At 54.0% G+C, this 23,981-nt stretch overlaps 1 protein-coding gene across 6 annotated transcripts in view; it reads right to left on the reverse strand.

Annotated features, from left to right (window-relative positions):
* GDPD5 (glycerophosphodiester phosphodiesterase domain containing 5) overlaps nucleotides 1-9,116 on the reverse strand; it is an 84,748-nt gene extending 75,632 nt beyond the window's left edge. For all 6 annotated transcript variants that reach the window (XM_057695111.1, XM_057695115.1, XM_057695108.1 and 3 more), the window contains exon 1: nucleotides 8,332-9,116. The gene's annotated coding sequence lies outside the window, so the exon portion shown is untranslated. The remainder of the gene's footprint in view (nucleotides 1-8,331) is intronic.
* Nucleotides 9,117-23,981: the final 14,865 nt, after the last annotated feature.

Genomic DNA, 23,981 nt, shown 5'->3' on the forward strand with positions numbered 1-23,981 from the left:
GTCTCCCAGTGGGAAGCCCCCATGGGAGACCGGAGGAAGAAAGGAAGTGGAGGTTTTATTTCCCTGCCAGGTCTCCTGGGTTAATGGGGTCCCTCTCCTGCAGGCCACAGCCTCTGTCCACACAGCTGATCACTTCCTCCCCAGGCAACCGCAGCCCTGGGCGGTAATGGCCCCCAGGTGCTGATTTGCCACACCCCACTGTCTGAGCAGCTCCCCCTGGGCTAATACACCCACTCTGGCTGGGCCAGAGCAGGAGACCAAGTACTGCCATCAGGGACCCCTTTCTGCAGCCTTCCTCTCGCCCTCAGAACCTCCTCTAAATGTGCATGGAACAAATGATTACAAAATGGCGGTTTGCAAGGGTGCCTGTTACGAAGGGTGCAGGCCTCCACTGTCTCAGCCTGGCCTGGCCCAGCAGGTTGGGAGCAGGGAGCAGGACTGGGCCACGAGGGGAGGGGCAGGAGGCAGAATTCAGTGAGGACGGCCACGGCCGGCGTGAGCGCTCACTATGTGGTAGGCACTGTGCACTCCACACCAAGCACTGCATTCCCGTCTTAGCCCCCACCCCACCCCCACCCCCGCCAAAGAGGTACACCTTATTTGCACATTTTACAGAAGAGAAAACTGGTGCTCAAAAAGCTGAAATGCCTCTCCTCGGGTCATATTTCCCGTAAGGGACAAAGCCAGGACTCAAATGCAACTTTCTCTTCCTCCAAAACCCATCCTGGTAACTACCTTGAAATCATTTTATTGGATTGGCTTTCAACAGAGGCAGCTGACTTAAATGGGGTCAATCATTGGTGAGGGCCACACAGAGGCCTCCAATGTCTCCCCAGTATCCTCCCTGAGATGAAAAAAAACCACTTCTGGCATTCTTCAGTTCTCCCAGGTGGGACGGGGGCCCCGAGCGGGCAGTGCAATTGGGTGTCCGGGTTGGAAAAACAAGCAGATTCAGACAAGGCTTCATTGTTAAGGAGAGCTTGACTCTTTGGCCACCAAAACAAAACCAAGCAAGACAAAATGCTTGCTGCCTTATCTCTCAGAGAGAAGGGGGATGGGAAGGGCCCCAGGACTGGGTGTTGAACCTTCCCCACCCCCAGCCTCCATCTCAGAAACCCAGCCTCGGGTGGCTGGGGCAGTAGAAAGAGCACTGCAGGCGGAGTCCAGGGTCTGAGCCCAGCAGGTTCTGCCACTGTCTGTGACCTTCTACTGCACACTGCTGATGCGTCCGGCACTGCATCGCTGCTCTCTGCACACGGCCTCGTCTGGTCTCTACGGCCATTTCAGAGAGTGATTATTGTTATTCCTGTTTTCAGGTGAGGACAGCAGGCTCAGAGACACAACCAAGCAGGGAGCAGAGGGGTGCTGGAAGCCAGGTTTTATCAGATTGCATAGTCTCTCCATTCCCCGGTTTCTCCAGGGAGAGCAATACCGCTGAGGAGGGAGCAGCCTGGGAGCAGGGAGCTCCCTGTGCTAGGGATGTGCAGGTATCATCTGGGGCTGCTGGAGGAGGCATGCTGCAGCGGGTGGCCAGCTGCTTCTCAATCTTGGCTATGCTTTGACATCACCTGGGGAGCTTTAAACACTATTGATGCCTGGGTCTTGCCCTAGGACTTTTAAAAGTTTCCTAAATGATTCTAATGTGTGCAGCAAATTTGAGAGCCATGGGCCCAGATGCCCATTGCAACCTCTCCCACCCCACACCTCTTGAAGGTAAGAAGGGCTTTGTTACTTTGACCCCATCTTACAAGAGGGGCAAAAACCAGGCAAAACATAAGGGCTGAGGTCATGTCCTCAGGGCCCCACCACCAGCCGTGAGTGCAGGCAGCATGAGGGGACCCTGACTTCAGGGTGCCTCTGGGGTGAACTCCTTTTAAGATACTTGGGGGGTCCTGGCTCCCTTGTCAGTGGAAGAAAACTTTCCCTTTGAGCCTCCTGGGTGGGAGTGTGAGGCAAATTCTTCATGCCCCCCCCCCCTTTTTTTTCTTACATAGTGTTCACTCATTCAAAATCTAAACAGCTGTAGGATTAATGCTGGAAAATCACCTCTGCCGGTGGGCGTGCCTTGGGAGCAAGAAGATAAAAGAACTCGGAGCAAGGCCTGTTTATTCTTTTCCGTAGGAGATTTGGTCCCAGGCCTGGGAAAAGCTGGGACTCTCAGACCTCGGCCCATACCTCCTCCCACCTGCCTGCTGTGTGCCCTCCAGCAGAATGTCACAGATGACAAGACAGCGTGGGGTGGTGCGAAGACGGAGGCCTGTGGGTCCAGCAGACCTGGGGTCTGCCCAGGCACTCCTCCCAGCCGGCCACCCTGGACAGGAACCATTCCTCTCTGAGCTCATGCCTGATGCTGACCTCGCAGCGGTGCCAGGGTGCATGTGTGCGCATGTGTGTTTAGTGATACCTTCAGCGCCAGAATCACCACCTCCAGGAAGCCTTTCCTGACTCCCTCCCCGCCCAGCACTGGACAAACCCAGACCCTGGCCTTCTCTGCCATATTCTGTCACATTCTGTGCTGTCACTGCTTCTGTGTTCTCCCCTCCTGACGAGGCCACTCATTCATTCGTTACACAGAGCAGCTGCCCTGTGCCTGGGATTCATTCCATATGCCCTTCCCGAGCACCTGTTCTTTTAGACTCTGCTAGGTGCTCAAGACACAGGCAACAACAGCTCTCACGCATTAAGTGCTTATTAGGTGCTGGGTCTTTTTCTGAGTGTTTTACACATATAATGCATTCAATCCTCACTACAACTATAATTGTCGCCAGTTTACAGACGGGGAAACTGAGGCCCAGGGAGGTTAAATCACTTGCCCAAGTCACGCGGTTAGTAAGTGTACACTCGGGCTGTTATCTGAGCACTGCCCTCTACCACCACCCACCACGGACGTTGATGGGACCAGCCATCGCCTCAGGAGCTCACTCTTCACAACTTGGAAGTTTCGTATCTGTGTTTACTTGTTGAATGTCTGTTTCCCCCACAGACTAAAATCTCCAGTCACGTTACCTTTTGTAATAAGTAATCATGTGTGTATACAGTGGGGAGAGGGAGACCAAATGGACACGGCTTCCCTTGAAGGAAGGACTCACTCTGCCCAGCATCTGCTACCTGGACCCCAGAGGGCTCCTCCTAACTGGGTCATGACTGCTGCTCAGGCCTGAGAAGAAGCAGGTCCCTGAACATCCGGGTCCTACTCCTGTTTTGAACTTAGCTTGGGGCCTGCTCACTGGGAAAGTGGTGGGAAAGGCAGCTCTCCAAATCCCATCTGGCAGAGTCCTCCCCGGGCGGCAAAGTGTCCTCCTCTGGGAAGCCCTCCCTGCTGCCCGGCACACCCTCCCTCCCAGCCCCACTGGCTGGGTTCTTTCACCAGCTTCTTACTGAGTCACTTGATCAGGAAGCTACTGAGGGGATGGGAGAGGGGACGCGCGCTGATGGAGTACCCGCCTGTGTGTCAGGCCTGGCACCTGCCTCCCGTCATCTCATGTAACTCCTACAACACTGTCATTACTGGTACCGCTTTATAGAGGAGACAGAAGTATAAAGGTTGAGGGACTTGCCCAAGGGGCAGCTCCTATTGCCTCTCCTGGGTACGGGTGGGGGCAGCCACTTTATGCCAGGCACCCTGCTGGGCACGCTGGGCGGGGGAGGGGAGAATTGGGGTGGCAGAGAATCTACTTTTGACTGGCTGACAAGGGAAGCAGACCTACATGAGCCCAATCCACAGATCACAGTAGGCGAGTGAGGACTGTGGATCTGTGGGGGGGGAGTCCTGGAAGCTTCTGGAAGGAGGCATCTTCAGGCCTGGCTTGATCCCTCACTGCTCCACTTCCATGACCACCACAGGAAGAAAGGCAAGCCTTGGCCTACAAAGCTCTGGTGCCCCGTGGGTACCACCCTGGAGGCTGCAAAGGGAGGAGAAGCAGCTGCCCAGCCAGCTGCCCCACCGATGACCCCACTGTGGCCAGGCCAGCCTGCCTCCAGCCCTGCCATCCTGGCCTGGCCCAGCCGGCTCCCAATCACAGGGTCTCCTCTGCCCAGCTAATGACCATGCTGCCAGCAGCCCAGGCCACCATCCTCCTTCGGGGGAGGCAGCAGCTAACGACAGAGCCTGCTGGCCCAGACCGTGGCCGGGCCAAAAATCACAGCTGCCCATCACACCACATCCTCTGGCCCTGACAGTGTGGTCTCCTCCCCTACCTTCCAGGGTCACGAAGGTCACTCCAGAAGGCTGGCGCTCTGGAAGCTCGGACACCACCCCTCTCACCATAGACCCAGGGAAACAGGACCACAGAGTGGGTCTGATTCACCCCAAGTCACACAGCCGGCCAGTGCAGGGCCCAGGGTGCCCTGCTCAACCCAGCACTGCCCTGAGAAAAAGGCTCATTTCCAGGCTTTTTACACGCACAGAATGCTCTCAAGGTACTTGGGTGGAGTTGAAGAGGCAGGACATCTAAGAGCTGTTGAGCTGTCTGTTCAGTCACAGATCAGAGGACACTCTTGACTCCTCACTCTCCATTGTCTAGCTGTGTGAGCTTGGGCAAGACAATGCACCTCTCTGAGCCCCAGTTTTGGGGGCATAACAGTAGCTACCTCCCAGAGTTGTGAATGAGAGGGTCTGTAAACCACTTGGCACAGTGTCCGGCTCAGAATAAGTACTCAAGAGCATCAGCAATTGCTCATATCCCCATCACAGTGTTATTAAATGAGTACATGGATGCATTTTACAAACTGTAAAATGTGGTGCAATGGTAGGTATTGTTTATTACCATTACTGTGAAGTGTTAAAGATTCAGAGGGGGTGTAGCCAGGGGGCTGGGTAATCCAGGACTGTTTCTGGGGTGATTTATGACCTGAATGGGGCCGTGACTGACAGGGAAGTGAGCAGAGCAGGGGACGGTGTGGATGCTTTGCGTGACGGAAGGAACCCCATAAAAAAAATGGGCCGCACAAGGTGTGTTTAGGAGACAGTGGTGAGCAATGACCAGGGGTCCATGCAGTGGCTGCGGTGGGCAAAGCCTTGAATGCACAACAAAGAGGCCTGGTTTCCATTTTACTGGTAAGAAGGAGTCACAGAGGGTTCTCGATGGGGGTCCCCATGATGCTTTCTGCAGCGTGAATTCTGTCTGGCATTCAAGGGCCTCCACCATCTGGTCACCCACCCCTCATCTCCACACTGCTCTCTGACCCCACAGATCCATGGTCACCACCCCTCCCTGCTTATTACACTCCACCATTAGCCCACCTCACATTCACAGTGAAGCACCCTTTCATTAAGTACCTATTGTGCCATCTGCTCTGCATATATGACCTCACAGTCACCCATAGCTACCCTCATTTTACAGAGGAGGGAGCAGAGGCCTGGCTGGGTCAGGTGTCTCGCTCATAGTTTCACAGGGAGTGAGTGGCACAGCTAGAATTCAACCTTGACCTGGTGTCAGGACCCCTACTCTCTACAGCAAGTTCCTTCTAGCCCCAGCCCAGACCCCCTTCTCCTTGATAACGCCTTCCGGGTTACTCTCGTCCCCAGGAGCCTCTCCCTGCCCACCCCTCTCCTGCCATCCCTCCAGACCCATCTGGAATCAGAGGCCCACAACTGGATCCTTGTTCATCTAGCTTGATTTCCATTGTTTCCCGTGGGCTCACCTCGTCCCCAACAAGACAGCTGGGGTTAATAATAGGTCACTTTCTTGTTGCCCCTTTCCCTGGAATCTAAGACTTTGTCTAGCACGGACAGCAACCACCTGCCTCCTCTGGTGGGGTTCAGAAGCTCAGCTGAGCACAGAGCAATCAATTTCCAGGAGCCCGCCTCCCCGCGAGGGGCTCCATCAATTATTCACCGCACTTGTGCCTACGCAGGCCAGACAATGGGCCAGAGGGAAGGAACACCCGCTCCCCACAATCCCAAAGGAAGCCAGCAGTCCTGGGCTGAGGGGTCAGAACCCAGAGTCCCTTGCCAGGGTCCCCAAGCAGATTCTAGAGGGCTGTGGGGCCAGGGAGGCGGCACAGGGCAGCCTGACCCATGTGGCTGAGCAAACCCAGGTTTGTGAACCTGCAACAGTAGCCTGCATTCCAGTCCTAGGCAAGTCTGAGAATTTCTCTGGATTTCCTGCTGAAAATTCAAGCTTCCTTTTCTTATCGGGAAGGAAATAGATATTTGGCCACGTGCTGTATATTTATACCTCATTTAAACCTCACGACAACCTTGTAAAGCAGGAATTCTAATTTATAGAGAAGCAGCTGGTGCTCAGAGGAGTGAAGTGACTTGTCCAACGCCACATGGCCAGTGGGAGGAATCAGAGCAGATTCACACCGCCTGGTCTGTCTGACTCACTGCTGTCTGCCCGTGCCGCTTAGCCCTCCCCATTGGGAGCTAGTCACCACAGTGCCTTTTCCATCTGGGTAACTTCCAGGGCACCTGGTACATAGTCAGTACTCAGTTCCTGAAGCAAACTCAAAGGCCCTGTGCAGGTGATTTCACCTCTCTGAGCCTCAGCTTCCCACACAAGCCCAGCCTTAGCAAACACCAAAAATTCTTTAGCTTTGACAGTGTGCCAGATGTGACGGCTCCATTATCTGAGCAGGTAACACACACCTGCCCTGACCCTGTTTTACAGGTGAGGCTTGGAGCCTGAGATGCATCCAAGAGGTCCCAGGTGGCTCCCCAGCCCCGTTCTGCCTCACTCCAGGTTCCAGGTCCTTCCCACCCCACCATGAAATGAGATCACACAGGTGTGAAATTATCTCCTCAAAGAGGAGCTTTGTTTAGATGCAGGGATTATTATGAGGATCTGAATCCCCGCGGATGGTGGGAGTGGGTGGGGGTGGGTGGGGTTGCAGGAGAATCCCAAGCCCCTCAGTTACTTTCTCTTCCAGTTCCCCCAAACACTCCACCCCTAGAGACTGAGCTTTCAGCCTTCAGCTGACCTCTCCACCCTCCCCCACCTCCCAGGGGCTTTCCAAGGTGGTTTCCCCTTGACTTCAGGAAGCTGGGCACAGCAGGGGTTAACTAGTTCCAGCAAGGCCACAGGGCTCCTACAGAGGCCACATCCCCTCCCCCTCCCCACCCAGAACAAGAGCCCACAGAGTCCATGCCAAGCACTCTTTCACAACACCTCTCTCCCTGCACAGTCCCAGGGGGCAGCAGAAGGAGCCCCTGCCTGGGGATCCAGACCCTGGGACTGTGCCCCCAGCCCTGAGCCCTTGTGCCACCCCCTCCCCTCCTGGACCAGAAGTGTCTTGCAGGTTCCCCTGCCCAGGTGAGGCTGAGGTCAGACCTGAGGTCTGGGCCAAAGGCGATGGTGCTGCTGGTCTGTCTCAGTCCCCAGCACCAACCACACATTGTCACAACAGCCTCATACGTGGTCACCAGACCTTACAACAGGGGTGGGAAAACCCCAGCCACCCACCCAGAAGATGCTAACTGGGGAGGGAGAGTGGACACCTTGAAGGATGTTTGGGAAGGTTTTCTCAAGTGTACTTCTGGCTCAACTACTGACTTGCTTTAGGACCTCAACAATTGGCACCCCCTGTCCCCAGGCCTCAGTGTCCCCCTTACTAATGTGAAGGATGTGAGCTGGGTAAGTGCTGAGGGGCAGCATCTCCTCCAGTTCTGATGGGCTCTGACTTGCGGACCTCTACAGTGTGTTCCCCCAGCAGATAAGCCGCGTGTCAGGACCTGCAGAGCGCCTTAGAGACACTGGAGTCTGATACACAGGGTACAGAGGCAGCTGCTCTCCGTCAGGGAGGGAAGCTGGGGAGCTGGGAAGCTTCCCACTTCTACCCTCAACTCTGGGTCACCTTTCCAGAGGTGACAGGACAATGGAGTGGGAGGGAAAGAGGCCAGGAGAAGCCACGTCCCAGTCTCGGGATCAGACCTCCGATGCCCCAGTAGCCCCACCTTGACCCCCTTCCCCCCACCTCCTGCCTGGAGGCTCCGCACTTCCTTTCTTTTTCTATCCATTCTCTGCTCCTTTCCCTCTCCAGCCTAACACTGCTCCCCAGTCTTAGCACCAGAGTAAAAAGAGCAGGGTCAATCAACCCCGTTGAACCTCAGTTTCCCCATCTGTAAGCGTTCTTAACAGCACACAACACCTTTTATTACACGGAGTAGTGAGCCATTTGAGGGATCATTTGCGCAAGGGTGGGGCGCGGACTCGCACACAATGGGCGCTCAATAAGTGCCCATTTTCTCCCCTTTTCTCTTCCCTTTCCCGAGCCCCCTCCTAGCCAGTTCCAGCAGCAGCTAGTGCCCCGTGCACGCCCGCAGGTGGCCCCGGCGCTGCCGGGATGGGGTCGGAGGCCGCCCTTGCCCGGCATCCGGGGCTCTCTCACCTGCAGCTCTCGGCTCTCCCTTGTGTTCTCTTCGGGGCAAACGCTCAGCCCCTCGCCTGGGGTGGCAGGAAGGTGGCAGGTTCGGCTTGCAGCACCAGCTAGGTCCGGTTCAGTCCCACTGTCCAGCCCGCCTGGGACCCCTCACGCGGCACTGGACCCGGACGTTCGCACGGTCCGAAGTCCGAAACACCGGATCGGAGGCAGCTGAAGGTTCGGGTTTCGGGGAACCAGAGTCTGGAGGCGTCCGGGCTCCTTTGCACTGTCAGGGGACTGGGAGCACCCCGCCTTAACCCCGATCGGAGGGCTGGGGGTTCTGACACACACTATAGAAAGGCTGGGAACGAGCCCGTAACCCTGGAGCCGTATGGTGGGCCGGGAGCGTCCCGCCCCGGTGCAGTGGATCAGGGTCGGGGGCTCGGGGCGTCCGGGCCACACGCCCCGGACCGCGGGGCAGGGAGCGTCCCGGCGGAACCAGGGGCTGGGGTAGGCGGGGCAGGGCAGGGCGCCTGCGAGGGGGCGCGGAGCCGCGGCGGCTGGAGCCCGGCAGGGAAGTCTTCCTAGGTCTGGACTCGGCTCGCTCGGCGAAATGGGGCGGTCCTCGGCGCGGCAGCTGACTCCAGAGCTCCGGGCAGCAGCTATACTTCCTCCTCTTCCCCTGGCTCGCTCGCCGCCCGCTCAGTCCCGCGCCGCAGCGGCTGCCACCGCCGCTGTCATCCCCGCGACCCACCCCCACAGGAACTGCAGTCCTAGCGGGAGCCAAGCAGAGCCCAGGCAGCGCCGCTCAGCGCCGGAGCGCCTGCCAGGGCGGCCCCGCCCGAGTGGGGGCGGGGTCAGCATGATGCCCCGCCCCCACGGGCCTCAGGCAAGGGGCGGGGCGAGCTCCAGACCCTCCCCCGGTCCCGCGCCGTCGGGCGGCGGGAGCCAATCGGAGAGCGGGAAAAGAGCGGAGCTCTGCGGAACGTGGACTCTACCTTGGAGAGGGCGGGGCAGAAGTGGAGAGGTGCGGCAGGAGCGAGGACAATGGGGCAGGGGGTTAAAGAGCTGAGCGGGCGCAGAGGGTAACCTGGGGACCCGGATGGAGGGAGAGGCAGGGAGGGCTGGTTTGTCTGGGACCTGGGGTGGAGGAGTCATGGGGTAGGAACAGGGGCTGGGGCGGGAAGAGGAGCAGGATGTAGGCTAGGTGAGTTTTCCGAGGGTAGTGGAGTCCCCAGGGATAGTGGAGCCCTCGGGGACACACCCTCACGGTACCCTTCTTGCTCTCAGCTTCTAGGGCTCAGCGCGAGGAGGTGAGCTTGGATGCGATGAAATATTATGGTTTCAGGAAGCGGAATAAAGCGCGGGTCTTCCTTCAACATTTATTTCCCCTTTCCCAGCGCCCATCCGTGGGGAGGGGCGTCGTTGTCAGTTTGAAAAATTAGTTAAGAGCAGAGGTGTGTGGACCACACACACACACACACACACACACCCACCCACCCTCAAGAGTACTGAGTTTCTGCCTAGTGCTCCTGCCCTTCCCCTCCCCCAGAGCCTTGGCGCTGGAGCTGCGTCTGATTTATCTCTGAGTCCCAGGCACCCAGCAAAGGGTGGGGCACAGAGCTGGTCTTGGAGGGTTTTGATGTATGAAGGAATGAGTGTTGAACGTCCTGCAGGGGCCATGTGAAAGCCACTAATTGGTCTGGGGAGCGAAAGAATGGAGACGGCAGAGTACAGGTGTTCTGTAAGCCTCACCACCAACCTTATGCAGTAGGTACCCCATTTCACTGATGAGGCCACCAAAACAGAGAGAGGCCAAGTGATGTTCCCAAGACCGTATAGCTGGCACAGGATTCCATCCACTCATCACTGTCACATTCTATAGGGCAGGGGACTTCCCTGGCCGTCCAGTGGCTAAGACTCTGCACTTCTGTTGCAGGGGAAGTGGGTTCCATCACTGGTCAGAGAATGAAGATCCCACATGCCTTGCAGCACGGCCAGCAAAACAAAACAAAAGTGTTAACAACCACTAACATTCTGGGGCAAAGCTGCGTGGCTTTGAGAGGGTTATTCAACCCCTTTGAGCCTCTGGTTCCTCATCTGTAAAAGGGAAATAAAGATGTTGCTACCCGCCGAGGACTGGGCAGGCACCAGGCTTCAGAGGATGGAGGGAAGGGTCTTTCTGGCAGAGGAAATAGCATGTACAAAGCATGGAGTCTGAAAGAACACATCCAAGGACCCTGCCCTATTCTGGGGGTGAGGGTGGGGGTGTGAGGAGAGGCTTTCCTCAAGGAGTGACGGGCAGACTCAGGCCAGAAGTAGGGGTTAGTCAGCTTAGGAGAGAACCTCAGGGAATGGACAGTGCTCTGTCTGGGCAAAGGCCAGCCTGGGCAAAACCCTGGAGGCGGGGGAGAGCACTGCTCTGTTGAAGGATCCAGACAAGTTCAGGATCGCTGGAGCTCCCAGAGAAGGGACAGCAGGACGGATGGCAAGAGGCAGGTGGAGCCAGACAGGATAGAGGTCAGACTTTTTTCTAAGGGCCAAGAACTCTGTTGGGGTCTTGCTCATGACCCTGAACCCAGCAGGGTTTTGCTGAGGCCCCAGCCTGGAAGCCCCTGAGTCTTGACTCTCTGGTTATCAGAGGGGTGCACTAGGAAGTTTTTCAGCCAAGCACTGATATGGGAAAGACAGCACTTTGTTGGGAAACCAGGTAGCATGAAAACATTTAAACCCCACAAGAGGCAAATAGTGTGGGGCAAATGGTGAGAAGGGTTGGAGTCCTCCCTGAGGTCTGTACCAAGAACTCTGCCCCATCCCCTCTTTAGAGTGCACCAGCTTTGGAGTCTGGCTGGGAAAACAAGGAAGAGGGTGAGCTGGAGGCTGAAGTCCAATCTGGGGCCGGGGCTCTCCTGGCCAAGCCCAGGGGTGGGGGGTGGGGAAGTTGCCCCAGGAAGCTTGCACTGGTGGCTGTGGCTGGAGGGCTTGCAAGCTATTTTGCTAAGAAATCTTGTGACTTCTCCCTCTGCTCAGAACCTTCTGTGGCTCCCAGTCGCCAGCATGATCAAATCCTAGGTCCCTAGCCAGGTGTTCCAGCCCCTCCATTGCTGCTTTCTACCTACTCCACCAGCCTCATCTTCCAGTCGCTTCCCTTTCCCCTCACATCAAACTTCTCTCAGCTCCACCCATAAGCAGGGTACAGTCTCTCCCCTCCATGTGGTTGCTCTTGCTTCTCTGGGGGACCATGTTTCCACTTTCTCCTGAGTTAATTCCTGTTTCCCTGCTGTCCTGAAGGGAAGAAATGTTGGGGCAAATGCCCTTCTGTCCTCCTCTTTGCTGTATCCTCAGAGCCTATCACAGTCTGGCACATAGTAGGTACTCAGTAAGTAATTGTTGAATGAATGCTCCACCTCTCAAATCAAATATTTCCTCTGAGAAGCCTTCCTGGACTCCCTGGGGAAGTCCGTCTTTGGTCTGACATCTCTCGGCTTGAAGGCTCTGTAATCAGGTATTTCATGTCTAGCTGGCCCCACTGGGCCAAAAGCACCTCCCTGGCTGGGCCTGCACCCACTACCACCCAGCAGAGAGCCTGGTGCCCTTGTGAGGCCTCAGCATTGGGAGATGAATGAGGCTCTCACAGAGCCTGTCTCCAGCCGCCCCTGCTGTGAGAGCCTCCAAAGCGGGTCAGATGAGCCGAATGCCTGCATGAAAAGGAGGCTTTCAGAACAGACCCTCCATGACCCTGGAGGCCCTGGAGGAAAGTGCCCAAGGTCACCAGGAGGTGACCAGCACACAGTTCTCAGAAGCCCACATTTGCCCCCTGACTACCCTTCAGGGGGAGGAAGTCTCCTGACCTGGGAGAATCAGGCCTTTTTGCGGCCAGAGAGGCTCACAAAGTGTGACGGAGGCATCGTCACGGTGGCTTGTCTGGGGGTGATTGAGGGCTCAGAGGCTGGCTCTGAACCTGGGCCTCGGGGCTGACAGGAAAGTCTAACCTTGTTAGCCTGCTGCCCAGATGCAAGAACTTTCACCCTCCTGACATTCCTTTTTTTTTTTTTTTGGCTGCACCAGGTAGGATCTTAGTTCCCTGACCAGGGATCGAACCTGTGCCCCCTGCATTGGGAGCTAGGAGTCTTAACCACTGGACCACCAGGGAAGTCCCTCTCCCAGCGTTCTTCTGACCTTACTTTCTTCTGCAGCTTCAGCTGTGCTGCAAGCTCCTTCCCATTCTCAATACAAATAAACATTCACTTTCATGCCTACATTTACATTAAAAATTGTGCTTTTTTTTTAATATTAAATAGGGCCACTGAATTGTGTAATGCTTCACACCCCGTGAGATCTGCTTCCAACAGATCCTTACAGTGCTCCCACCACGCATAGGCACTAGGCTTGGTGCAGGCAGACACGGCCCTCCGGTAGCCCACTGTCTGGTGCAGGGTCGGTAGGCTCAACTGAACTTGCTGGCCCTCACGATACACCCTGCTTTCCTGCCTCTGCTCTGCCAGCCTGGATTCCTTTCCCCAGCTCTCCTGCCTGCTCACGCCCCACTCGGCCACTGGACTTTGCTCTGTCCCTCAAGGCCCAGTACACAAGGTGACCCTTCTGAGAAGCCTGCCTGACTCCCCCAGCAGGGAGCACGCTCTCATCCTACAGAGCTGGTGACACTGCAGGCTCTTTGTGCCTCTCTTGGGGCTCTGATCTGCTTAGATGTTGGGCTCTTTATGGGTTGGTTTTCCCACTGGAGTGTGAGCTTCTAGAGAGCAAGGGATGGAGTCTTGTTTCTCTCTGTCACCAGCCCTTCTCCGCCCCACTTATCCCACGTTTACCAATAATTCTTAGGCCGGATGAAGTCCCAGGCCAAATATTGAGCATCCAGGGATGGGACAATCAGGGAGCAACCACCCTTGACATCAAGGCGCTCCAGTCCCAGGGCTCTCTGCAGTGGTGGTGTGTACAGAGTGCAGTGTGTACAGAGTGTGCCGTGTACACGGAGGAGGCTGCCTGATTCAGCAGGGGGAGGCTGGGGCAGGGTGGAGGCAGCTTCACTGGGAAGGTGCACTTGAGGCAGAGGGAACACTGAGCACAAATGCATGAAAGTGGGAACCAGCAGGTGATGGGTGAGAAGTTCGGTGTGTTTGGGGAAGCAGGAATGACAGAGGGAGGAACAAATTAAGGTCACACTTGGAGCAGTTAGAGCACAGACTCTGGACCCGCATGCCTGGGTTTGAATCCTGGCTCCACCATCACGAACTCTGTCATTGCTCCGTGCCTCAGTCTCCCCATCTGTAAAGTGAGGATAATACTAATCCGTAGTTCTTAGTCTATTTATAAGGATTAAGTGAGTTAATTTCTATAAAAGCTTTGGATAGTGTTGGTACATGATAAGTCCCACTGTGAGTGTCTGAAAAACAGGATGGAGCTGGAGGGGCCAGCAGAGGTTGTATTAGGTTGGGCTTTGAGTTTGGCCTTTATAACCAGAGGGTACCAGAGCGTTAACAGAGGGGGAGGGGTGAGGGGGAGGAGGCGGCTTGGCTTACATTCAGCCTCGCTCTTTCCAGCCCATCCACACCCAGAGGGCCTCCTGCTGGCCCCCACCCCTGCCTGCCTTTCCCCCTCCCTGCCCTTCCGGTGCCCCCAGTGGCTCTGTAGCATCAATAGATGTATAATGGGACTGTAGGGGCTGGGACCACCCCCATCCCAGCACATCCGGGGAAACTTTATGACCCAATTAATTGCCAAAGGAGGTCAAGGAGCGGCTCTGAGGAGGACCAGGGCACATGGGCAGGACCTAGCATCCAGGCCCTGGCTGGGCTGAAAGGATGGTTGTATTGGATCCAAGTGTGTGTTCAGTGGGGAATGGGTGGGGGGTGGGGGGACAAAGCCGACTGCCTGGACTGGAGGTGAAGCTGGATGCAGGACACTTGGGGTCTGATGCAGAGGGCTGGAGAATCAGACGTGCATCCTGGCCCAGACACCTCCCCCTCTATGCCTCGGCTTCTCCGTGAGTAAAATGGAAATGAGAAAAGTGGCCCCTTGAGGGTGGTGGGGACGGAGGAGAGGCAGTGCTAAGACACCAGGCCCGAGGCAGCACGGTGCGTGTGCCGGCACAAAATTCCGTTCCACGGCACCGAAGCAGAAAGGCCAGGAGCTTCCATGGCTGGAGAGGTGGCAGGGGGACGTGTCACATGTCTTTGTCATTGAGTTTGTCTTCTGTGCTGAGGGCAGAGGGGATCCCCGGGAGAGTCTAAGTGGGGATATCAAGGTCAGGTTTGCTCTCAGAGCTTGCCCTGGTTACTGTCTGGAGAGAGTCCAGGTGACAAGGAGAGATAAGAGTCTGAAGTGGGCCCTGGCCATGTGGCAGGGGTGGGAGGTCAGGAACATTTTGCGGGGGTGGGGTGGGGGTGGAGAGGCAGGCTACTGGTGGTGTCTCTGCAGGATAAGGGGGAGAGAGATTGAGACGGGTCTGGAGCTCAGGAGAGGGGCCAGGTCTGAGGCCACAGCCCGAGACAGGCTTCGGGATGAGAAGGTCAGCGGCCCCAGGGAGGGAGTATGAAACCCATAGGGAGAGGGGTGGCAGGGGATGGGCCCCAGGAAAGAGCCAGAAAAGGACTCTTCAGAGAAGCGGGGACAGAGAGGGGGACTGATGCTGAGAGAAGGTGAGCAGCAAGGAGAAGAGAGCAGGGCCAGCAGCCCCGTCCTGGGCTAAGTGACTGGGGTTGAGTATGGCCCTGGGGGAGGCGGAGGCAGGAGGAGGGGTGCACTTGGAGCCTGTGTGGGTGCCTTCCTCAAGGTGGCTGCAAAGGGTGCATGCTTGGGTGGCGGCTGGAGGAGGAGGCAGAGATGGAGGCTTTTAGAGAGGACTTAAAGCCGTGTGCAAGGAGGAGGTGAAGGGTGAGGGTGGAGAGGCAGCACCTCCACTTCTGGAGTCAGGGGGACCCGAGTGGGGACAGGGCGGGTGAGGAAGATCAGGCCTGGGGTCTCAGTGAAGCAGGAGGCAAGGCGAGGGCCAGGTGGGGCAGCGGAGGGAGGGCCGTGCAGCCGGGAGCCTTGCTGTGGAAAGTGCAAGGGGAGGAAAAAGTCTGACTGAGTTGGGAGCAGCTCCTCTGCCCTGGTGGAGGGATTGGGGGCGGCTTCAGGGAATGCCTATGGCAAGTGAGTAAAAGGGTGGGGAGCTTCAGAGCCCTCTCTGACCCCAGATCCTGTGGGCCCCCTCCCTTCCCCCAGGCCTTGCCACCAGCAGATGGGTATATTCCTGAGCACGGTAACGCCAAGCTTACCTTTATCAGCACCTCCTGATGCTCACAGGAGGGGGTGTCTGGGTTGGTTTCACCACCGTCAGTTGCCAGGGTCTGCTACCTGCTGGACCATGAACTCCTTGTGAGATTTACTTTTGTGTCTCCAGTACAGGGTATGAGTGACACCCAACAAGCAGGCGCCCAATACCTTTCACGAAAGACAGGCAAAGGGGATGCCTTCATTTGGCTGCCTCTGCTGCCCCCTGCTGTTTGATCTTGGTTGGTGCAGAATAATAACTCTACTCGCTCACACAAGAGCGCTGGTTCTCAAACTTTTTGGTCTCAGGACTGTTTTTTCACACCCTAAAAATTATTGAGGATCCCAAAGAACTTCTACTTATATGGCTTGTATTGGTATTTCCAGTATTATGAATTTAAACTGAGACATTCAAAATATTGAATTAATTTAAAATAGTAATAACAATCTCAGTAAATGTTAACATTTTTATGAGAAATAACTACATTTTCCAAAACAAAAAATTAGTGGCATTGTTCTATATGTTTACATAAAATGTTAATGGTTGGCCTAATAAAAGACAGTCGGATTCTCATAGCTGTTTCTGAATTCAGTCAGATGCAATATATTGTTTTGGTTAAAGTTTACAAAGAAAATACAGGCTTATACTGACATGAGTTAGAAAGGGAAGGAGTATTTTAAGGGTCTTTTCAAATAACTGTGGCTATTATTTAATATTAAGTTAAACTTGACAGATTTCTTGAAGTCTAGTGGCTATTAGAATCTGAAACCACATCAGTGAGATTTTCTTACTCAGTTACATTAAAACCTATTGGTCTCTTTTGCACTTGGAATGTATTTTTACCATGGATGATTTTGTAAAAGCATGCATTGGCCATTTGGGAAAAAAAGTGGTTCACCAAGTGATACAGTTCTTTCAAATACTGATAAATTTCAGTATATAATATTAAAAATCAAATTTATTAATATAACCACCAATCTCATCAGAAAAGTGTTTGTTTTTGGAAGCTGTAAAGCTCACAGTAGTGAACACAAGTTTTTCAAAATTCTGATTTTCATTTGAAAGGTTGAGTTTTACCATTAGCAACAAATACTGTCAGTTTACCTTGAAATGGAAGACTGCTTTTATTCATTTTTGAGAAAAATGTCTGCCAGATACTCGTCTGCATAACCATAATTTATGTCAATATTTCTTCCAAATAAAAATGGTGTTTCATGAAAAAAGTGGCCAGTTTAGCTCACAATTCAAACAATTACACAAATGCTTTTCCTAGAGACAACCGTTGTGCTTGGGTCTGCAGCAGAAGTGCTTTATGGTACTTATTTTGTCACGCAGAATATTAAAAAATGTGCATTTAAGAATCAATATAGAGTGAATTAAATAAGTTTTATTGCTTCATCAATGACTTTTTTTTCTTTCCTTGTCTTTTTTCTTTTCTTTTTTGGCCATGCTGCATGGCATCAGGATCTTAGTTCCCTGACCAGGGATTGAACCTAGGCCCTCAGCAATGAAAAAACAGAGTCTTAACCACTGGACTGCCAGGGAATTCCCATCAATGACTTTCTTGACTGATACTGTCAGCGATTTATTGTGAGAGCGTGGTGGCAGAGGTACGATGACTCCCAGAACAGGTTGGAGCCACTGCTCTGATTTGTGCTGAGATGCCAGCAGCTTTACCACCATTGTTTTTGCATCATCTGTGAAATGTCATCCCAGCGAAAGAGACAAATGATACCTTACTATCTTCACGAAAAAGAGTTTGGACCTCAAATACCCCCTGCTCTGGAATGTGTATCATGTACTAGGTATTGGGCCAAGCATTTTACTTTTTAAAAAAATATTGTGGTAGGGACTTCCCTGGTGGTGCAGTGGATGGGACTCCTCGCTCCCAATGCAGGGGACCCGGGTTCAATCCTTGGTCAGGGAACTAGAGCCCATATGCATGCCACAACTAGGGAGCTGCAAGCTGCAACTAAGGAGCCCACCTGCTGTAACGAAGACCCAGTGCCACCAAATAAATAAATAAATAATTAAAAAAAATATTGTGGTAAAATACACATAGCACATAAAATTTACCTTTTAACCATTTTAAAGCGTACAGGTCAGTGGCATTGAGCACATTCACACTTCTGTCTCTGCAACAAACCCCAGCATCCACCTGGTCACCCAGGCCAGAGCCTTGAGTCATCCTGGACTCTATTCCCCAAAGCCAGTCAGTCATGGAATGCAGTGAGGGGGGATTCTAGAGCAATTGGTGTTCCCCTGCTTCCAGCTCTGGGGTTTCTGTCTCTCAAACGTCGAAACATCTTTCCGACCACCCCCTGACCCTGTGGCTCCCATAATCACCCCCCTGCCCCCGACTGGGCCCCCTCATCTCAGCCTCCTTGCTGCTTTCCCTGCCTCCTCTCTTGCCCTCTCCAGCCCACCTCCCACGCCTTCTAACTCAGATCTGACCACACCGGTCCCTTGATTAAAACGCTTCTGTGGCTCCCCATTCCTGGGCACCTGCTGGACCTTTCTGCGTGGAATGCCTTTTTCCTTGGCCAACCTGGAAGACCCAGCTCCAGTTTCCTCTCCTCTAGGGAGCCTCTCTCAGAGTGTGAGGTGGGTCTGCCATCTGTGAATGGAGAGAAGGAAGGAAGAATTAGGTAGGAAGAGCCTCAGGCTGCAGGGCAGCTCTGAGAGAGTCCCACCAGCCCGGGCGGGGGGAGCCCAGAACACAAATTGCCAGTCAGAGGAAACACCCATCGGGCAGAAATGGCCAGGTGCTTGTTCTCCCGCTGCTCCGAGTCACCGGCTGGAGCAGCCCAGGAAGGACCTGACGTCGTCACGACCACGACTGTAGATCCCAACGGGGCTGCAGCGGGAGGCTGTTGCTAAGAACACCCCACTTGGCAAACTCTCTCCTGAAGGGAAATCTGAGTGGTATGCCAAGGCTTGACTGATGCCTAAAGTTGGAAGGAATTTAGAAGAAGTTCTAGGCCAGCAGCTGTTATATTTTACACATGAGAAAAGTGAGACGTGGTGAGCTGATGTGATTTGCTCAAAGTCACCCAGCCGGTAAACCAATATGCAAATCCAGATAGTTCTGCCTCCACATCTGTGCTCTTCAATCTCACCGCTGCCTCAAAGTCGAGTTGGACTTGGTATATAGTGGTGGGGAGACTGGCAAGGTGTGGCTTCGGATAGGGCTCAGGTGTCACCTCCTCAAGGAAGCTCCTCTGGGCTCCCACAGGCCCCTGGGCTTCCCTCTGTCCTCTCATTTACCAGCCGCTTCTGTGAATGCCAGCTTAGGTGTCTGCTTCCACCAGGCCACACCTAGTATCCTGCACCTGCACGGGGCTGGGTACATCCTGGTCCACACAATGGTGGTTATCATTGCCCCTGTTTTCCTGCTCTTTCTGGGCAGCCCAACCCTCCTGGGCAGAGAGAGCAATTCCTTCACTTATTCATTGCTCTCTCTCCCTTTCTTCATTCTTTAAATACATTTATAATGAGTGATTACTTTGTGCTCAGCATGGTTCTAATGTTCTAATACAGCAGCAAAAATCTCTGCCTTTATGAAATTTACTTTCCAGGAGAGGGAGGTAGACAATAGGAAAAAAAAAGAGAGAGAGAATGGTATATATTAGATAGGATACGTGCTTTGGACAAAAGAAAGAACAGCATAGACAGAGGAGAATAGGGACCATCAGTGAGGGAGTTACCATTTTAAACAGAATAATCAGGGAAGGTGACATTTGAGTAAAAACCTGAAGCAGATGACAGGTGCAAAGGCCCTGAGGTTGGATGTGCCGGGTCTGTTTAAACCAGGAGGCCAACGTGGCTGGAGTGGAGGGAGTGATGGGGGTGAAGGGATGTAAAGGATGGTGTGCAAGGTCACTGAGATCAGATCACAAAGGGCCTAGAGCCCATGGTGAGGGATTTGACTTTTACTCCAATTGAAATGGAAAGGCACTGCAGACTTCGAAGCAGAGGGGTGTTGTCATTTGCCTTATGAGTTAAATAGACCAAGGGGGCGGGGGCAGAAGCAGGGAGAGCAGAATGCAGCATCCGATGAGAGGTGATGGTGGCTCAGTTCGGGGTGACAGCAGGGGTGGTGAAGTAATCAGATGTTGGCGTGTTCTTGGGAGGTAGACTCACAGGATTTTCTGATGAATTGAACGTAGGTTGTGAGAAAAAGAAAGGAGTCAAGTATGACCCCAAGTTTTTGGCCTGAACACCTAGGAGGATGGTGCTGCCGTGATCTGACATCGAGGAAGGTTAACAGCCGGAGGAGATGTGGGGCACAGATCAGAATTCGAACTTGGACATGCTAATTCTCAGATGTCTCCTAGACATCCAAGTGGAGATGTCAGGCATACAGTTGGGTTTACAGGTCTGGAGGCTGGGGGAAGTCCGGAAACTCAGGAGCTGCTGCTGGTCCCTCCTCTTCTGCTGTTGTGGGAACCCTGGAGCTCCGTCTTCGGGCTTCTCTTCTCCAGCAGAACCATTGGCTTGTCAGACTCATCCAATTGCAAGGCTTTACATGCCTCCTCTGTGCCTACGGCTCTCACAGATGTGACAGTTGGGGCTCTAGCTGCCATCTTGGTCTTTGAAGACACAGGCCACGCCCTGAGGTTGGAGGAGCCATGAGGGGAGGGGAAGGAACCTGAATACCTGAGGCCTTTACAAAGCAGAGCCCCCACACCACCCTTGAACCATCTAGTGCCAGACTAACTCTCTTGTTGAAGCCAGAATGATTCTGTTACTCGCAGCTGAACTGAATCCTGCGATGATACCTGCTGTTTGCTGCGTTATCTCCTGCGTATCCTGACAATGGCCCTGTGGAGTGGACGTCCCCCCCTCATTTTAGAGAAGAGGAAAGGGGGCTCAGGGGTTTTTGGAAAGTGCCCAGCGCAAGGCTGAAGTGGGCTCAAGCCCTGAGCACTCTGACTCCTGGCCCTGCTCGCTCCACCGGCCCCTAGGGCCACACCCAGGCTGACCTCGCTGTGGGAACTAACGCCGTCTGGGTTTCCCAGGGTCCTTCACCCAGGGCCTAGGAGCATCTAGTCAGCAGGAGTTGCTGTCTTGGGGTCGGAGCTGTTGCAGGCTGACAACTGCCCCCGTTTGCCCTGGGCTGTCCCTCTTTTAGTACTGGGAGTCCCACATCCCTTGGTCATGCGCAAACCTGGACAGGTGGTCACCCTGGAGCTCTGGTGCAGGCAGGACCCATTGCCACGTGTGTGGACACCCAGACCCTGAGCCATTACAACCTGCCCACTTCCAGGCATTTCTTGTCTCCCCATCACTGAGCCCCAGGAGTTTCCTGAGCTGAGGCCTTGGCTGGGAGCCCCTGAGATCTGGTGAGGGGCTGGGGCAGGGGTTAAGTGATTAAGGAGACAGGGCCCGTCCATACTGGCAGGAAGTAACAACCCAAATTGCATCTTGAGTTGACCTTGCACTGGTCTCAGAAGACAGCAGCCCCCACATCTGTCTTGACCTTTTTTCAATCCCCTGATTCTCTGCATATCCTGTAACACCCCCCCGCCCCCGCTCCACCTCCCACCAAGAAAGCACGGAGTCCCAGACTGCTGTGGTCTGAGGCAATCAGGCAGACCTAAGGGTGCCCACCCACCTCTGTCTCACTCCAGGCACCCATCAAGCATGGCTGGGCCGTGACTCAGTATAGCACAAGGGGCTCTGCCCTCAGAAGGACTCCTGTCAAATCCTGGCTCTCCCCAAGTGAACTTGGCCCGTGATTTCACCTTTTGAGCCGCAGTTTTCTCATCTGTAAAACAGGGATAATAGGACCTACCACGTTACACTGTGGCAGGGATTAATGAGATAAGGCACCGTGAAGCTTGGCACAGGGCCTGGCACACGGTTAACACCCATAAAGCTTGTCATTGTCAGTGTTGCATTACCACTCCTCTGTGGATGCCAGGGCCCCAGTGATAGGCCTGGAGCCATCCAGGGACTCCCCAGGGAAATCACAAGCTGTTAGGGACCAGAATTGTTCTAATGGAGGAATGAACAAGGTGCGGTGGGAGCACCAGGGAGGAGGAGCGTCTCAACGTGGCCCATGGGGCAGTCAGGGAGTTCATCCTGGAGGAGGCAGAGCTTGAGTGGAGCCTTGTAGAGGAGCAGATTTTTGCTAAGCAGATCCCGGCGATGCAGCCTCTTGCGACTCTCTGTGTCTAGGGTTCTGTTGTTAGGGGTGGGGCTGGAACCAGGCTCATCCTGCTGGCCGGCGTCTCTGCAGATGCTCCAGACACTTCAGACAAGAGGGCCCCAGCACCCCAGATCCTAAATGGAGTGTCAGACCATCCTGCCCGACCAGCAGGAGGTGTGTTCCCAGACCTGTCCTGCCAGCCTCCGCCCATCACCCATCCGTGTTGAATCGTTTTGGTTTTTTTTTAAGAAAGAATTGTCACTCTGCTCTGCTTCCCCTCCCTCCTTTGAGTGAGGAGGGCTTCCAGAGAACTCTTCAAGGAGTGTGATATGTGTGCCTAGAATTTGGGGGACATGGGGACCAGAAGCGTTCTCACACGTTGCAGAGTCTAACAACAAGGTTTGTGTGGGGAGGCAGAATGGGGTGGGGGAGGGGCAGGGCCTCACAGGGAAGGGCTCGCTGCCCGGCTAGACCACAAAAAGGATGCCTGGCTTGCCTGTGGGCCAAATGACGGCCTGCCTCCCTAAGCCCATATCTAGCTGCCTGAGGACCCCTTTGGGGCAGATGAGGAGATCCCATGAGTTAAAGGTCAACTTTGGACATCAACCATGTCCAGAGGGTCCCCCAGCCAGGTTACAATTGTGTCAAGCAAGGAGGGCTTTTTCTGCCCTCTCTCCCACTCTGCACTCCACCCTAGAGGGGCCACAAGTAGTAGTCAAAGACGGTCAGAGAGGGAGAGAAGGTACTTGTTGGCATTCTCTCCTGGTTTCTGGTTTCTGAGGTAAGCCCAGCCTGAAAGAAGGGTCTCATTCTAGACTGGAGAGATTTGGGGATTTTAATATTATTTTGAACGGTATTTAAAAAAAAAATGTGGGGTTGATTTCAAACATACATGAAATTAGGGAGATTAGTATAATGAACCCCCTACACACCCATCATTCAGCTTCAACAATAGTCAGGTCAGGTCAATCTTGTTCAATCTGTGCCCTCGGCCCACTCCCTGTAATGTAATTTTGAAACAAATCTATGACAAAGGATAAAACAACTTCCTGCTTGCCTATGAAAAATTAAAAATAAAAAATGTCAGCATCCTCCCCTGTTCGATTAGGGCACAAGTCTAGGGTACAAACCTGAGATCAAAGCCGGCAGGACGCACGGAGTCATTCCACTGAAGGTGGGGTTCATACCTGCTTCTTGCAGCATGTGTTTCCACCACTCAGAACAGTGCCAGGCACATAGTAGGTGCTCAATAAATCGTTCTGGAGCCTTTCTTCCTCCTGCTCCTTTGTTGCGTCCCAGACAGCACCTCTTCTATGGGCATCAGCTGGAGCTGGTACTCAGCCCTCCATCCAGGCTGTGGGTAGGTCCTGCTCACAGCACCCCACCCCCAGGCATCAGCCAGGGGCAGGATTACTGCGCAGAACACAGGAGCCTATGAAACCAAGAGCTTACCTCAGTGCTCCGCATGGCAGATGGCTGTTACCATAAAAGAAATGGTAAGGAGACACCCAGAGGAAAGTTTTGAGCAGCAAGGTGACATGGGCTGGGGACTTCATTTCACTCTGTGGAAGGTGGAGTAGAAAGGGTGAGAGTGAAGCAGCAAGACAGTGAGGAGACAGGGACTGGAATCTGGGGAGAAGGGGTGAAAGGTAGACTCCTCTGGGAAGGAAGCAATGGGGGATGTGAAAGATGGGGGAGCCGGAAGACTTAGAGGCACAGCTCAGCTGCCGGCAGTCTGACCCCTCCCACCTGTGAGCTCTGGGTCCTTTCTAGGCAACGACCTGGGCAAAGTGAAAATGCAGGGCTCCATGTCCAAAAATTTAGAATTTCAAGATAAAAATTTCAAATATTGCACCAGACATATTTATACTAACAAACTCTTCATTGTTCATCTGAAATTCAGCTTTAACTGGGAGCCCTGTACTTTAGCTGGCAACTCTACCCGGTGCATCCTGGTGTCTCCTCCATTATCTGGGCCTTCTGGAAGGACCCTCAAACTTCAGCCTGCATCAGAATTACCTGGAGGGCTTGTTAAAACAGATTGCTGGGCTCCACTGCCAGAGTTTCTGACTCATAGGTCTGAGGTATAGCCCAAGAATTTCACTTCTAACAAGTTCCAAGGTGATGCTGATGCTGCTGGTCCTGGGACCACATTTTGAGAGCCGAGGTTCAAAGGTCCATTACCCAAGAGAAGCCCATGAATAGAACCCACAAAAGTGCAGTGACCCAAAATGACCACCAGAGGGCAGA

This window comes from Hippopotamus amphibius, chromosome 9, assembly GCF_030028045.1.
Source record: "Hippopotamus amphibius kiboko isolate mHipAmp2 chromosome 9, mHipAmp2.hap2, whole genome shotgun sequence".
Lineage (NCBI taxonomy): Eukaryota > Metazoa > Chordata > Mammalia > Artiodactyla > Hippopotamidae > Hippopotamus > Hippopotamus amphibius.